This window comes from Bidens hawaiensis, unplaced genomic scaffold (genome assembly GCF_021521415.1).
Source record: "Bidens hawaiensis isolate Kalapana, Puna unplaced genomic scaffold, B.hawaiensis_p1.1 tig00065778_1, whole genome shotgun sequence".
NCBI classification, from domain to species: domain Eukaryota; kingdom Viridiplantae; phylum Streptophyta; class Magnoliopsida; order Asterales; family Asteraceae; genus Bidens; species Bidens hawaiensis.
In genome coordinates this window covers 9,362-25,584 of record NW_027501706.1, presented here as the reverse complement: position 1 = coordinate 25,584, position 16,223 = coordinate 9,362, and the positions used below count along the sequence as shown (strand labels likewise).

The following is a 16,223-nucleotide window of genomic DNA, read 5'->3' as shown; positions in this document are numbered from 1 at the left end:
CTTTTCATAATTGCATGCGAAGAACAAAACCGACATTTCATAATAGGGCAAGAAAAGTAATTTATCAATGTATCCATCAATTCTTAAAGCTTTTAGTACAACATTATGAAGCTTCACTTTTGAGTTTTTAGTCAACTTGGGGTGGTCTGGTCCGGTAAAAGCTGAAAATAAATGGGTCTTAATTGTGTAACCACTAAGTAATATAATTGTTCGATTTTATTTGTCCCGGTAAAGATTAAGGCATGGGTTAAAGTGGACAACAATATCGGTGATTGCGGTTTCTGCGTTTTTTTGAACTTTAAATTAATCTATATGTTTTTAAGACTATATTTTTCAATTCTAATTCCATTGCATTAGACTTTTTCAGTGACGAAAAAAGAATAAGTGTGAGGATGTTTGATATAATGCTAAATATATATGTTTCCCTTGTATATTTTATTTAATATTTAATTACTTTTTGTTCGTTTTTTGTTAAGAATTGTATGCTACTAACATTATTGTGTTTTATAGGTTCCGGAGGTTGATCGTGGTCGAAAAGGGTGAAAAACGAGTCAAAATAGCCAAAACGAGAAGCCGGAACGCATCAGGAAATGAACTTAAAGGAGACCCGGTCGGACCGGCTGATCTAACCGGCCCCCTAATATTGCACACCGCGCGGTGCCTTGATCCCATTTTTCCGGATAATTACCTGTTTTGTTCTTTATTAGGCCATGTTTTAGTATAAAAACACCACCCCTAACCTTAACCTGAAAAATAATCTACGAACCAGAGCCAGATTGGGAGTTCCTTGGAGCTTGGGATTACAATATTTGGCGGTTTTGAATGCAAGGAATTACCCGATGAAGCGCTACTTGATCAAGATCGAAGACTACAGGTTTTATCGCCTTTAATCTTTCGTTTCTATTGTTTTTCACCATGATTTCTTTTATTACTATTTTGTTTGATTTTAAGATGCTAGGCTAAACGTTATAGACTGCCTAGGCTTATGATGAACCTCTATTAAAGTTGGATTTGTTTTGATTTTGTTTTTCGTTATGGTATTATGAATCTGTAAACTATTTGATTTTATTTGATTGATGCATATGTGTGCCTGGTTTTGTTTGGTGAATTTTATTATTTCACATTATCCTTGGTAATTGTCTGTCATATAATAAGATTTTGTTAGCTCATTTACTGTGTGTTCTTGACTAGTTTGTGGTTGATTTGCAATAAAACCATAGGAATAATATTATTAGTCAAACGAATAAAAGTGTGCTGCTAACCTAGAAAGTTGTAAGGTGATATGTTATTGTTAGATCTTTGTTGATTAAGATTGCTAGATTTAGTTATTAGTAAGGAGTCCGTCTAGGTTTGATTAATTAACATTTTCTAGCGAGTCAATTGAGTTTAATAAATTACCTATGATTTCCGCGCTATAAGGCTGGATTTCACTATAAAGGTACTCTTTCATAAATTTATTAGATAACTGTAAGGTAATTTAATTTATTAATTGATGTGTCTTAAAACTTATTAGAAACCATATGTCTCTTCTTGAGAAGGGTTAGGGGTCATGTTTGGGTTTTCTTTTATGTGTCTATTTTACGATCTCAGTTCCTTAACTATTATTTTTCAACTATTTGATAACTGAAACTTTGGGGATTCCAGACTAGGTGGTTTTTCATTATCATCTGAATCAGTCAAACTTGCTTGTCTTGTGTTTCATTAATTGTCTTTTATTTTAGTTTATTTTATTAATATAATACAAATTAATTTAAAACCCCCCTTTAAATAATATTAATATATAGTCATGTCACTAAGTCGAGTCTAATTTGCTAGTTACGTAATTCAAAGAGTCCTGTGGGTTCGATATCAGGACTTACTTAGCTGTACTAGAGTCGACCTGTACACTTGCCGGTTAGTAGTTTGAGTTAAGTTTAAGAGTCTAGAATTATTACTTAGTGTCTAAATAAACATATTTTATTTAATAAATTATTTGACTACTTTTAGCACATCAGATTGTTATGTATGTATTGTGTATTAAAGAAAGTATGAAAGGATGAATGTACGAATGTATGTATGAAAGCAAGCTAAACATGTTAAGTATATATATGCCCTCGGGTATGTATATAAGTATGTGAATGTATTGTATGTTGCCTGATTAACTAGATATCACTCAGCGTAGCTGACTTTTAGTATGCACACAGGTGAATAGGCTAAGACAGCTAGCTTGAATGAAGACACATGACATTGGACTGAAGATACTGGCATCTTGAGAAGAATGTTATGATGTTATATTTGATTATGTTTTTATTTTGAAAGACAAATTTGAATGATGTTAAGACAAGATTTAGAATGTTATGTGACTTATTATATTCCGGGAAAATTTTTAATTCACTCTGATATTTAAAACTATGTTTATAAGTAAATCCAATGCTAAAGTAGGGTACTGGGATTTGGGCCTTAGAATGGCGTTCTCAGAAAAAACACTCGTTGCAACATCTTCAAATCATGATGAAGTCAGTGCATTGCATTGCATTGCATAAAGCTTCAAGAGAATGCGCATGGTTAAGATCAATCTCACGACACATATTGACTTCTTATGGACTAGAGAAAGGTCGAAGTCCAACTCTTATCTATGAAGATAATGTAGCTTGTGTCTCGCAGCTGAAGAAAGGGTATATCAAAAGTGACAGAACATAGCATATACCCCCAAGATACTTTGAGTCTACTCGGAACCTTATTAAAGACAATCAGGTTGAGATGAGATATGTCCAATCCTGCAACAACTTAGCTGATCTTTTCACAAAAGCACTTCCCGCAGCAACATTTCGAAAACACGTTGTATGAGTAAAACTGTGCTCATTTTCAACCTCAATTTAATGACCATGTCCCCCAAATAGTTGAGCGTTGTAAGAGTAAAACTGTAAAAGGCATCCGAATATTTCACATTTGATGTATTATTATTACCATCTTAAAAGTTTCTTTAATCTCATAATCAAAATTTGTTATAATAGGGCTAAAATTATAACACTACAGTTTCATATTTTTTTCTTATCCTTTTTATTTATTTATTCTAGTTTTAGAGTTACAACTTACAGGCTTTATCTTCGTTTAAGCATTTTTCAAAACATAAGGCAAAAAGAAGTGCAATTTGGTTCATCAAAGTATATCTTTTGGAAGTTGCTCGATATGAAATCCATTAAAAGGAAGCATGACGACCGTCGGTTCCCATTGCCATCCGTTACACCAGCGTGTCCATAGCACTTACGTTTTGCCTTTTTTCGATTTATAAATTGACACTCAGAACGGATAAAAACTAAAGAAACATCTTAATCTTCTTGCATTTTCATTCATAGGTGTAACGTGATTCAAATGTTTATAATGTTTACATTAATTATTTACAAAACAGTAGACAACATGTTGTCGGCCCAACCAAACTCGACCCGACTAGTTTGGCACGAACTTAGAGACTAAAAGTTGAACTCGTTTTGACCTGCGACGTTAAGATAGTAAAATGTCTGAAAATACCATTCGATAAAGAAGATTAAACGTTCAGCCCAACAAACAAACTCTTCGGTATACATTAATGTTACACAATGGGTACATAGCAATAAACCAATAAGCAGAAATGATATCAAAATTCATAAATACTGCAGAAAGTTTAAGGGGAAAAGTTTAACTGAATTGATAACAACCTCAAAAGCAAGTTTGCACACCTCTTTGTATTTGTTTTTTTCTCATGAATCTTGTGAAGACGTCTGTTTAACTCTTCTTGATGGACATCCCAATTGCAGACCCGAGCAATCGTAACCTAATTACAAAAGTAATTTAAAAATACAGATAGCAAGATTGGACTTATATATGACCAATACAAAAGTGGTGGAATAATAAGTAAAGAGTGTGTGTGCCTGCATGCATATATAATCTTTCGATCCTGGTTTAAAAGAATTAAGTGTTTAGGCTCTAAAGACCGAAACGCGCACCTCACGTATGTTAGGCGTTAAGTTGTCTTTTCATCTGTTTTACATATCAAGCTTTTTATAAAGCAATCATTTCATAATTTCTTCAACCCCTTTGGCTGATTTTACATATTAGTCTCCTACAAACCCCAATTTTCACCCAAAGTACAAGAGGCGCGCCAATGAGTGTGTATGAAACTGAGAAAACCAACCCATAACCTGAATAACTGAACCCAATAAAAGCCGACAATTTGGTTTTGTTACTTTTTTAAAACCGATTGGTCGGTTCAGTTCAGTTTGGTTACAGTTTCTATTCAGCCAAAATGGAACCGCAATAACTGAGCCCGATACAAAACCAATAATTTGCTTTTTTTTAACTAATTTTTCAGTTTAGTTCAGTTTCGGTTTTGTTATCAACAAAAACCAAAAACACACTGAATCGAAAACTTGTAAGGCCCTATGTTACCGGTGCCTCATATTTGGGCGTTGGCTTTACTCATCAACCTAGTTCCATTCATCAGAGTTAATGAAAACATACGCGGAATATAAAAACATTCATAAACATTACATTAATCCATAACTCGTCTTAAAATAAACACCTTGAGTATTATTAGGGCCCGGTTCCCTCTTCATGATATTAAACATAAACGTCTTCCGATGCCAATCTTTCATTCAATGTCACGTGTTCCCCTCAAGCTAGCTGTCTCATTCTACTCACCTACGTGCATACTAAAAGTCAGCTACGCTGAGTGAGTTCTAGTTAATCATACATCATACAATACATAAATACTTACATACTTTCGTTCATACTTTCATATTTTCATTTTACTTTCATACGTTCATTCATACTTTCATATCTTACGTTATAAAGAGCATTACGCCCTACTTCCTCGAGTATTATTAGGGCCCGGTTCCCTCTTTCCTCGAGTATTATTAGGGCCCGGTTCCCTCCTTCCTCGAGTATTACTAGGGCCTGGTTCCCTCTTCGTAACCATACAACCATACATCATACCTCGAGTATTATTAGGGCCCGGTTCCCTCTTCGCTACCATACAACCATACATCATACCTCGAGTATTATTAGGGCACGGTTCCCTCTTCATGACCATTCATTAACCTTCTTTTATTTACTTTATAACATTCATACATATAAACATACATATCATACTTACATCATACATAACATTTCAACCTGACAGTACGTGCAATATCCGAAGATCATTCACATACCGACAGACAATCATACTTTCACATAATCACATACGGCATACACTTATCACTACGATAAGTGTATTAAAAATCATATCGAGTATGCACACAGCCCCGAAAACATAACACAGAAATGGGGCTAGAAACTCACCTGGATCATGTTGCGCTCACCGTTTATCGTAATTCCTTTCTTTAACTGAGCACGGCTAACTGCTAACATATATTTGTTAATTAACCACGTTATTACTTAAGTTTGTATTTTAGTTAATCAAAACATTTTCTAAGTTGGACTTGTTTGTTTAAATCTTACATAAGGGCCAATTAGTTAGATCAGGTCCACTGTTCATTGTAGCTCATTGTAGCCTCTGGGCCAACTGACCAGACGCAAAGTCAACAGAGTATAATGTTGGCCGAGAAGCCGTTCTGGATGAGAACTCTGGCCGAGAACATCATGGCCGAATACCACATGGCCGAGAACCCTGTAGACCGAGAACTCGGGTCTGACCGAAATCCACCCCTGGCCGAAAACACAGGTTGGTCGAGAACTCTTGCTGGCCACCTGTTGACCGAGAACCATGAGGTTTGACCAAGGATCCTCAAACTTGGCCGAAACCCAGCTGAGTTCATCCTTCTATCTTTTTCATTTCTATCATAGCCCAGTTAACTGTTCTAAGGTTTAAATCATGAACTTTAACCATTTTTCTTTACCATTCATATCCGTTTTAGACCCATTACCACCATGGCTTCGAGATCTATCCCGTTTTAGGCATAAAGCTTGGACCTTTACATATTTAAAACATTCTAGGCTAGATCTAGGGTTCCTTTATGAACCGTTTATACCTATGAGTCCATTTCATCCATTTTAAGCATCAAGTTTGCTACTTTATGACTTAACTAGACCCGATTCATTCTATGTTTAAGTTTCATGATCATTCGTTCATAAAAACATAAGCTTTAAGATCAAGCACATACCTTTAATCATTTTTTCTAGGTCACGGCTAGCTTGGTTATGAGCTTGGGTCGTTTATCTAGCTTGAATAAGGATGATAAATCAATGATATTGGCTCGTTTGATCTTGGCTCTCACTCCCTATCTTGCGGCCGCAAGGAAGAGGGTGTGTGTGTGTGTGTGTTTAAGGTGTAAAATGGATAAGATGGATGGAAATGGAAAGGATTAGGGTTTAAGGGGTATTTATACTCCCTTAAGCCCATGGACCTAAGGCCCATCTTTCCTTTTTTAGTCCATGATTACTTTATCCAATTAGTTTACCTACCTTACCCTCTTTATTATTATTTACCGACTCAAGTAACTTTTTCGTTATAAGAAATAATATAAATATTATTATTCCAATTTTAGGATGTTACAAAACTCAAAACCGACAAGTTTGGTTTGATTATCTTTTTAAAGCCAATTTTCAATTCGGTTTTGCTATCAACCAAAAAAACAAACCAAACGGATTGTAACAAAGAAGAAGAAACCGACTTTTAGTAACTTAAAAAGAAAATGTCCTACCCGAAAATTTTAGATTCAAATGTGTAAAATCAATTAAATATTAATTAAAAAAGTTAAGCTCAAATTCATTATATTGTGCCATTTTTTCCGACCCGAACCTTTCAAGCCTAAATAACAAAACTGAAAAACCCGAAACAAACTGAACTCATAATAAAAAGTAAAAAACAGAAAAAACGAAAACCGACCCATTCTCCTAGCACCGCCTCAAGCCACTGGGGCGCTTTCGTCATCGTCTCACAGATCAGGCGCGCATTTTTAAACCAAGTTTTGAATTAGGTAAGTACATAATTTACTATTGAAAAAATTCGTATGTATTCTTTATTTTTTATCGAACAAAAGGTAGCATCTAACTTGCGATATAAAACGGCTTCAATTTAACAAATAAATATATTTAATTAAAGTGGTACCTGAGTAATGGTAACTTGATCTCTCAAGAACTGTAGATCAGCAACTAGTACTTCTAAACTGGCTTTTGCATTTTCCAGATTGTTCTGTAGCAGAGTAGTGGCCTACATATAAGTAAATCCGGGTCAGCTTCATCTCCAACAGGTCAGACACATAAAAGTTCAAAAACATAGCAAAAGCAACCAAAATTCCAACGTGTAGCTGAAAGTCTAGTTTTTTAGGTCATATTTGATATATTACCTATTTTTGAATATTCAACAAAACGTGGTTATGGGTCAACAAGGACCGGCCATTTTGACCCATTTCCCAGCCCGCCTATTTTTTCACCTATAAAGATAATCCAAAACAAAAGATGTACCTCTTCACATGAATACTCGATCATTACGTTTGCTCCTAACATAAGCATACAGAATCTGAATTATCAATCCGGGCCGAGCATAGATGCCTTCAGATACCTCAAAATCTGAAAGTAATGTCTGTAAAGAAAAACAAGCCCGCATATAATGTTTCCAATATCACACAAATACAAGTAAAATGAGTTTTTACCAGCATATCATAAGGTCCATAAGGCTATGTGTAGTGGAGTGGCTAAAAAATGGGGCGACTTACTCCATGTGGCGCCCGGTCAGCAAAGAGTGAGTTTTTGTTTTAGGGGTGCAATGGTGTTGTAGCCCCGCATATATACATATACATATTTATGTATATATATATATCACACACATATAAATAATAATAAACACAAAACATAAATCCGGCGACAAATATTCATCCCCCCCCCCACTTGTCGCCCCACTTATCGCCAAGGGGGCGGTGTTTTCTTCAAATATCGCCCATTTTAGGCAAATTGCCGCCCCATTACGGGGAACCTAATCTTTCTTGGTAGTGTACATGGCTAATTATATGTCAAACTGTTAATAGCATAGTTATCAAAGGCGCTAGGCGCACTCAAGGAGCATAGACCTAGAGGCCTAGGTGTCATCAACTTCAAGATCAAGAAGCGAGGACTAGGAACTAGATGCACATATATTGGGCGTGGCCTGGAAAATGAGTTAGGCGCAAGAAGCGAGGGAATTTTATAACTAAGGTTAATAGCACAAACCAATACATATATAGCCATAAAATATTAACTCTTATTGACGAGTCAAAACTCAAAACCAATATTTAGAAGTGAAATCCACTAACAAGCAAGGCAGTGAGCACAAACTGATTAGACTGGCAAGTATAATAATACGAACCTCGTCACTTTCCTTCTTAGCTTGTAAAGTGGCAACAACGTCTAAGCACTTCTCAATATCTGGAATCTTGGCCTGGTAAGAAAAATATAAACATATTGTTATGCTATATCATAAAAGAAAAGAAAAGAAAAGGTTATTAATTTTAAAATAAAGTATAGAAATGATAGTACCTGAAGATCCGAAGATCCCTCTGTTGAGCAAGAAGTTTCATCTCAACCACTTTGTATTGCTGAAGCCTGCACATACAATCATCATAAATTCAAAGTTTTAAAGAAATAGATACAAAATATAATTGACAAACCCTAATACGGATATGATGTTATTATTATAAATTAGAAATGATGAGTGAATAATAATTAAAATGACCTTTCTTGTAGGAAGGCTAGAGCAGAGTTGACATCAAGCTCTAATTGATTCAAATAAGCTTCAACGTCTTTCACAAACGACGTCGCCAGTATTCCCCTCCGTTTTCCCACCACTTCACCCTCCATCTGCGCCGCTGAGGCTGTTGCTGTTGTTGTAGCCATTTTCTTTCTTTTCTTTTCTTTTCTTCGAGGAGGAGGAGGAGGATACAAAATTTATGGTATTTTTTTTAACTATTTTAATTTGGTTCTTTAAAAAACAAAAAAAAACAATTTCTAAATCTAATAAAGAAACATCATTTTCTTTAAAAGACACATGCTTTGTTCAAAAATCATAACGCTCCTCATCGTTTGTAACCAGATTCTTCGCCTCGTCTACAACCGGTTCTTCATAATTTGTCGGTTTCGTAATCCAAACAACATCAAATATGTTCATCGTTTTCAATTATCAACTATGATTTATATTTTAGTGTTTAATAGATTTTTGTGAAGAACATCAAGCTGATTCACTGCTATTGGATTTAGGGTTAAAGTGCACGATATTTTAGATTAACTGTTAATAGAATTGACATTAAATTGATTCCTATTAATCTATTTATGTTTTAATCTTTTTTGAGTTTAAAGGTATGATTTTTTTTAATTATTGGCTAACTGATATGATGTTTAATCTATTTGTTACTTTAAATTGTGTTTATATATTGTGATTTTTGTTCCTAATACGCCTGATTTTACTAATGTATTAGATTCCTACCTTTTCGCTATGAGCAAGATATCTCATTTTAAGGATTCATGTGAATGATGTGGTTCAAGAACACATGAAGGTTGTTTACAAAAAATATTTGGTTTTAAATGTGAACACTCTTCATGTGATAATGTATGTGTAGTGGTTTAATTCATGTAAACTAATAACTTGTATCACTTTGACCTTTTTTTATTGCTATTTAAGAAACTAATATAATTAGTTTAGTTGTTGGCTTCATGACAATATATATATATATATATATATATAGGATTATAAAGTTAATTTCCAAATGTCCAAAAACTCAAGTTTTGTTAAATCAATCATTTGATGCTTCACATTCTAATCTTCTGGTTCGTATAGAACAAACAGAAGGTTTGACATGCACCAATTTGGAAAAAGGTAACAAATAATTAAATCACACTTAATGTTTAGTATTTTATCCCATTAATTTTGATTTCTGTATACCATATATTAACAATTCAAAGAATTATAAATGTCACCTAACTCTTGATAATCATATCCTATTAATTTAGATTTCCGTAAAAAAGTTATATTTATTATACAATCTTCATCATCTGTTCTTATTCATTGATATGCTCTTATTCTTTCCGTGGGTTTTCCTATTGGTTCTTTTTTCGAATGTAGTCAACACGCTAATGCAGATGCACCATCAACCATCACTCACTCTATCTACTCCAAATTCAACCGGCGTAACTTTTTTATTTTGGTTGTTGGTTTTGTATATATATATCATTGAATTTTGCTTGCAATCTTATATCTAGTCGTTGTGCTTTAGAAAATCAACATGTTACCTTGAAATCTACTTTCGTGTATAACAGATTGAAAGTATTAGTTTTGACAAACGCGACGGTATATTATTATTATTATCATTATTTTATTTTAGTTTTTTTTTTGCATTTCATATGGCATTTTGTGTATTTTTTTTCTGTTGTGATTTCTGATTACGGGTCGAATTCGTAAGAAAATATACTATGTTCAAAAGTTTGTTAGTCAAAAATTATAAGTTCACAATTTTAAGATTGTCATTTTTATAATCAACAATTTTTTACTTTTTTTTAGTTATAATATGTTACATATAACATCTTCATTATTGACAGTTTGTTACGATTTATTTCTAAATTTGTAATTTTAAGAGAGTTGTTTTAATTATATTTTGACGATTTTTTTTCCTGTTGTTACGATTTATTTTTAAATTTGAAATTTTAATAGAGTTAGTCAACATTTGGTTTGTTATTATTCATTTTTTGTTTGAATTATATATTTTTTTTATCTTATTATTTCAAAGTTTGAAGTTTTCTCACTCTGATTAGTTATATAAATGGATAATTTTTTGTTAAAATTGTAACTTATTTCCAATTTTATCAACAAAAAGATCAAATTTAAATAGTCCGAAAATTGATTTATTTCCTAATTGTGTTTCTTATAAAAACTATAACTTATTTTCAATTATACCAAATAAATTCAAATTATAAAATTCAAATTATATGTATGAATAAATTCAAATTATTCTACCCAACCTACTCAGATAAGAATAAAGTACAAGACAAATACATAAAATACTGCATTAACAGATATTGCTCACATTGCAATACACTAGATCTGTCTAGATCGATTTGATATCTTAAAGGAAACGAGAGATTATAATTTAAAGAAGTGAGAACATAAACCGGTTGATTACCTTAACTTTGTTATATTCAAAGATAGCTACAACTCAATTTCAGGGTATATTCTTATATCGGCAGACATATCTATCTCATGGAGATGTCATAATGAATTGTTAACAACAAAATTATAATAACATAATGTGTTGTCAATCACAAAGCAATAGTCACTAACTGTTGTTCAAAACTTTTCAGTGGACTCATAAATTTATTTACTCCATGTAAATTATATATTTAAGAGTTACTTTGATAAAGTCAGCTATCATGTTTTCTCAAACTGTACCATTTCGAGAGGTGTTACATTAAATTTCAATGTGAATTAATTATTCGTTTATGAACGAATTGAGGAAACTACATTTTTTTGCACCTAATACATTCATGGTATGCTAATGGATCTAATAACTAAAGGTATATCACCCATAGGTATTATGTAAGTGCTTATTATCATGTTGGGTTTTTTGACGACCATTTAAAACTGCATATCGCACTATGAATGATTAACTATTAATTTTCCTCACCAGTTTTGATCCTTATATGTCTCTAAATATGTTCTGCTATCATAATAAAACATAGATAAATTATTATACAAATCAAACATTTGAAAGGCTTACTCAGAAATTTTAATCATAACTACTTAGGTTTTAAATAAGGATTGTGGTATGATTAATGGGGTCTTTAGTTGATAGTCAATTCAATAACTCTATTTCTCTACTCCAGTTTGAGTTTAAAGCTAAAATGAGTATTAACTCCATATCAGACTTATTTAATACTCATAATAGATGATTACTTAGCCAAGTTGGAGAATGTAAGAATAATATAATAATATATTTATATATCTATGTCACTATGGATTTGGATCAAATACAAATGACTTTTATCAATAGAAGTGTGCAAATAACTAGAGTAATTATTATTACACTATAAATTTGGAACTTACACTATATTATTTTTTATAACATAATTATTCTACTTCAAAACTGTAATTACTCTAATTATTTGCATGTTTAGTATGTTAATAGTATTTGTACCGGATCCCACCCATGCAACTATAATAATTTATATTATACTATATCAAAATATGAATCATACCTTATCATATATTAGTTTGGTAATTGTTGATGGATCACATTACCCTTACTACCTAATAAAGAGTTTTTCATCATATATATATATATATATAGGGGTGGGTTATAAATAAAAGAAACAATTTTATAGGAAGAGTAAGAATCAATCTAGGCCATTGGATTTATGATCTAATGGTTGAGATTGGTAGTTTTTAAACTACCAAATAGTTTCCAAGGATTAAAGATTTATGCTACATAGTTTCTTAACTCTAAATTTTGTGTTATTCCTACTCTTCCTACAAAACTATGCATTTTTATTTTAACCCTTTTATATATTTATATAAAAGAAAGAGAATATATATATTAAGATAATAACCAAATCACCTCTCCCAAAATCTGTCTCTCTAAAACCCTAATCCACATCCTTATTCTAAAGGAGAACTTGATCAAGCTGACAAACATGTCAACTATATCATAATCTGCTGTTGTTCCTACTCTCTTTTTATTGTAACAGATACACATGTTTATATTAATTATCACGTTTTCCCTTATTGTATTAAAGAATTTATCAACATTTAAAAGTTACTAAAACTAGCGTATAATGTAATTGCCTAAAAACTTTCAAATGATTATATTAATGAACGTAAACAAATGAAACAAATGCAAACCAACAAACATATATAATCAATCGAGAGATGTGTTTATATTTGTTGGTTTAACTAAGTGAGAAAAAAATTTGGTCATGTATGCTCGTTTATTAAACAACCGAACATCTCGCAAGACAACTCCCATGTAGTTCACTGTACGTTCAGTTCGTTTACAAGTCTAAACAAACTCAAAATTTTGCATTAACAGGGTCAAGTAACATAATACTATAAGACGAGGGGGTATACATTCACATCTTTTAATTCCGTATAGGCATCACATGTTCCACTGTGACCCTTTTAAATCCATTCACCAAAAAAATGATTTAACCCTACTTATCTATAATATATATATAAACGAAAACCCAAAAATCGTAGGTGTCGCGATGTGGTCGCTCCCCTCTTTTATGGAGTCACCAGATTTGCTTGATTTTTAAATGGAGGCTTCTCATGCATTTGACCCGAATTCATGGGTATAGGTCTTATCAAACCCATATATTTCTTAAACGGTTTATAACATCTCATTAAATTAAAAAACTAATCTCGCCAAATATTTGATATAATAATCCTATAAAGTAGAGATATACTAAAAATTAATATATTATTTATTTAAAAAAAGATATATATTATTTATAAATAAAAAACCAATATGTAGTAAAAAAAATAAACGGGTCTTTGGTCTCATCAAACCCATATATCTTTTAAACCGGGTTATAATATCTAATTTATTTGTGAAACAATTTATCATCAAACCATAAGTATATTATTAACTTTCATATAATAAAAAAATAAAAATTCAAAAAATAAATAAATATTAGAAACAAATAATATAAAACAACCCACGTAATAAAAACTAGTTATATATTATATATATATATATATATATATATATATATAACATCCCAAAATTTCTAAGAATAAATAATTAATATATTATTTATTTATGGTGGAAAAGTTTACTTAAGTTAGTAGAGAAATAAAATAATAAAGATGGAAAGATAAGTAAGCTAATTAGATGAAATTAATTATGGACCAAAAAGGAAAGATGGGCCTAAGGTCCATAGCTTAAGGGAGTATAAATACCCCTTAAAACCCTAATCCTTTTCATTTCCATACATCTCCACACCATAGCCTACACCATCAAAACACACACTTAACCCAATTCCCGTTTTTGAGAAAACCACCCACAAAGACACAAAGATTCCCGGATATCTAACCGTCGGATCGGTCTCAAATTTTAACAGAGTGTTCATGGAATATAAATTAAGATTTCCACTGATTAGATCTTCGATCACATGTCGGGAAGTCCGATTTTTATCAACAAAACCATAGCAGCTCAAAAGTGAAGATTCCGGCAACTTTTCAGCTGTTCCGGCGACTGTAGCGGCGGTTTTCGGAGAAGGTGATCTGATGGTTTTGTATATGGGGACGAGACGGTTCCGTGGCCGCTTGAATAACTCAAATCGGAGTTCGTTTGATATGGTTTTGAGCATCTCGAGTGATTTCATACAAAAACCTCAAAGGTACATTTTTGTTAAAAAGACCTACTTTTTATGAACGGGCTTACATGAAAATTGGTAGGATGATAGATCGGGTCATGGTTATTGATAAAGTAATGAACTTGATAATAAATGGGTTAGTTGGTTCATTTCGGCTAAAACGAGTAGTGTTCGGTTTGTAAAAAAAACGGGTAAACGAAGTCGGTTTTGCATGAAACTTGGTAGGATAGTAAATCGGACCCTATTATGTGAGAAAGATGTAAACTCTAACATAAATAAGTTTTTTGGAATGAGAAACGGGTAAATGGGCTAAGATACGGTTTTCGGCACGGCGGAGCCGGAAAGGCGGCGCCGGAGAGTGTGGTACGAGGTTAAGGTCTTGTCAGGGAATGTTTTGACCTAATCCTAGTTCGTTAGCGGGAACGTGATGAACTCACCCTGTCTCGTTAACGGAGACATAAGAATTAGTGAGTAGTTCGTTATGCCCATTCGTTAAGCCGAAATGACGAATTAGAAACAGCTCGTTATGAAGGGATAACGAACAAGAGGTAATCCGTTAAGGTCCAGTTTGTTATGATGACCAGTTCGGTAAGGTCCAGTTCGTTACAAGGACTAGTTCGTTATTATAGTCAGTTCGTTATAATGAATGGGTTCATTCGTTAAAAATCCCATTCGTAAAGGGCTGTATAACGAACTAGAAGTTTGGCAGAATTACAGAATGGTCCATGGACATAGAAAAGAATGATACAATTACATAATAGCCCTTGGACTTTGATAATTTATGAAAGATACCTTTAAAGGTTAATGAGTAATGATTAACTAACTCGGTAAAGATTCAATGAAGTAACACCGGCTTAGACGCGTAAGCCTTATTAAGTAGCAATGAGAATGACTAGAGCGGTGTTTAAAATTGCATTTTATTAAACAGTTAGTCGCGCACAGCTCAAGAAAAGGATAACCATTAACGGAAGACGTAACCGAATCCAGGTGAGTTTCTAGCCCCATTTCCTTGCTATGTTTTCGGGGCTGTGTGCATACTCGATGTGATTAGTTAATACACATACCTTAAGTGGTAAGTGTATGCCTTATATGATTTATGTATGAATGAATGCTTGACGATGCATGAACGATCTTCGGATATTGCATGTGCCGTCAAGGGATAGTATAAAGATATGATTGATATATGTATGATGCATAGATGACGGTTGGACGTATGAAATTTATAATCATGAATGTATAGAGAGGTACGAAAGGTATAGATAGAATGAGGGAACCGACCCTAATAATGTCGGTGAAAGTAGGGAACCGACCCTAATAATATCGCCGAATGTAGGGAAGGTTATAGGGCGTAAGGCTCTTTAAAAACGTGTACGTGTGAATAGAAGTATGTATGTAAGTAGATATGTAAGTATGTAAGAAAAGATGAAAATACGCGTCTTCGGATACGTATGAATGTATGTGAATGTTTTGTATGTGGCCTGATTAACTAGAACTCACTCAGCGTAGCTGACTTTTAGTATGCACGCAGGTGAGTAGGATGAGGTAGCTCGCTTGAGGGGACACGTGTCATTGAATAAGAGGCTGGCATCGGAAGACTCGAGACGTTTAAGTTTAATGTTTTGTTTATTTTGAAAGAAGAGGTGTTGTTTTAAGACAAGCTATGGTTTGTTATGAAATGCTTTATAAAAGTTTTTATAATCCGCGAATGTTTTTATTAACTCTGATAATTAGAACTATGTTGATGAGTAAATCCAGCGTCCAAATGTGAGGCACCGGTAACAGGGCCTTACATATATATATATATATATATATATATATATATATATATATATATATATATATATATATATATATATATATACTAAATGGTAACTTGCGGTTTACTCACATTAGGCCACTATTCATAAAATGTGGAACTTTTTGAGCTTGGC

The 16,223-nt window shown here is 32.9% G+C and overlaps 1 pseudogene across 1 annotated transcript; it reads right to left on the bottom strand.

The window, feature by feature from the left end:
* Positions 1–3,494: 3,494 nt before the first annotated feature.
* LOC143604560 (prefoldin subunit 3-like) lies at positions 3,495–8,826 on the bottom strand (annotated as a pseudogene). Its single transcript, XR_013148322.1, has 6 exons — positions 8,666–8,826; positions 8,482–8,535; positions 8,300–8,375; positions 7,423–7,540; positions 7,067–7,168; positions 3,495–3,790 (listed from the first exon to the last, which is right to left on the bottom strand). The product of XR_013148322.1 is annotated as a prefoldin subunit 3-like (transcript).
* Positions 8,827–16,223: the final 7,397 nt, after the last annotated feature.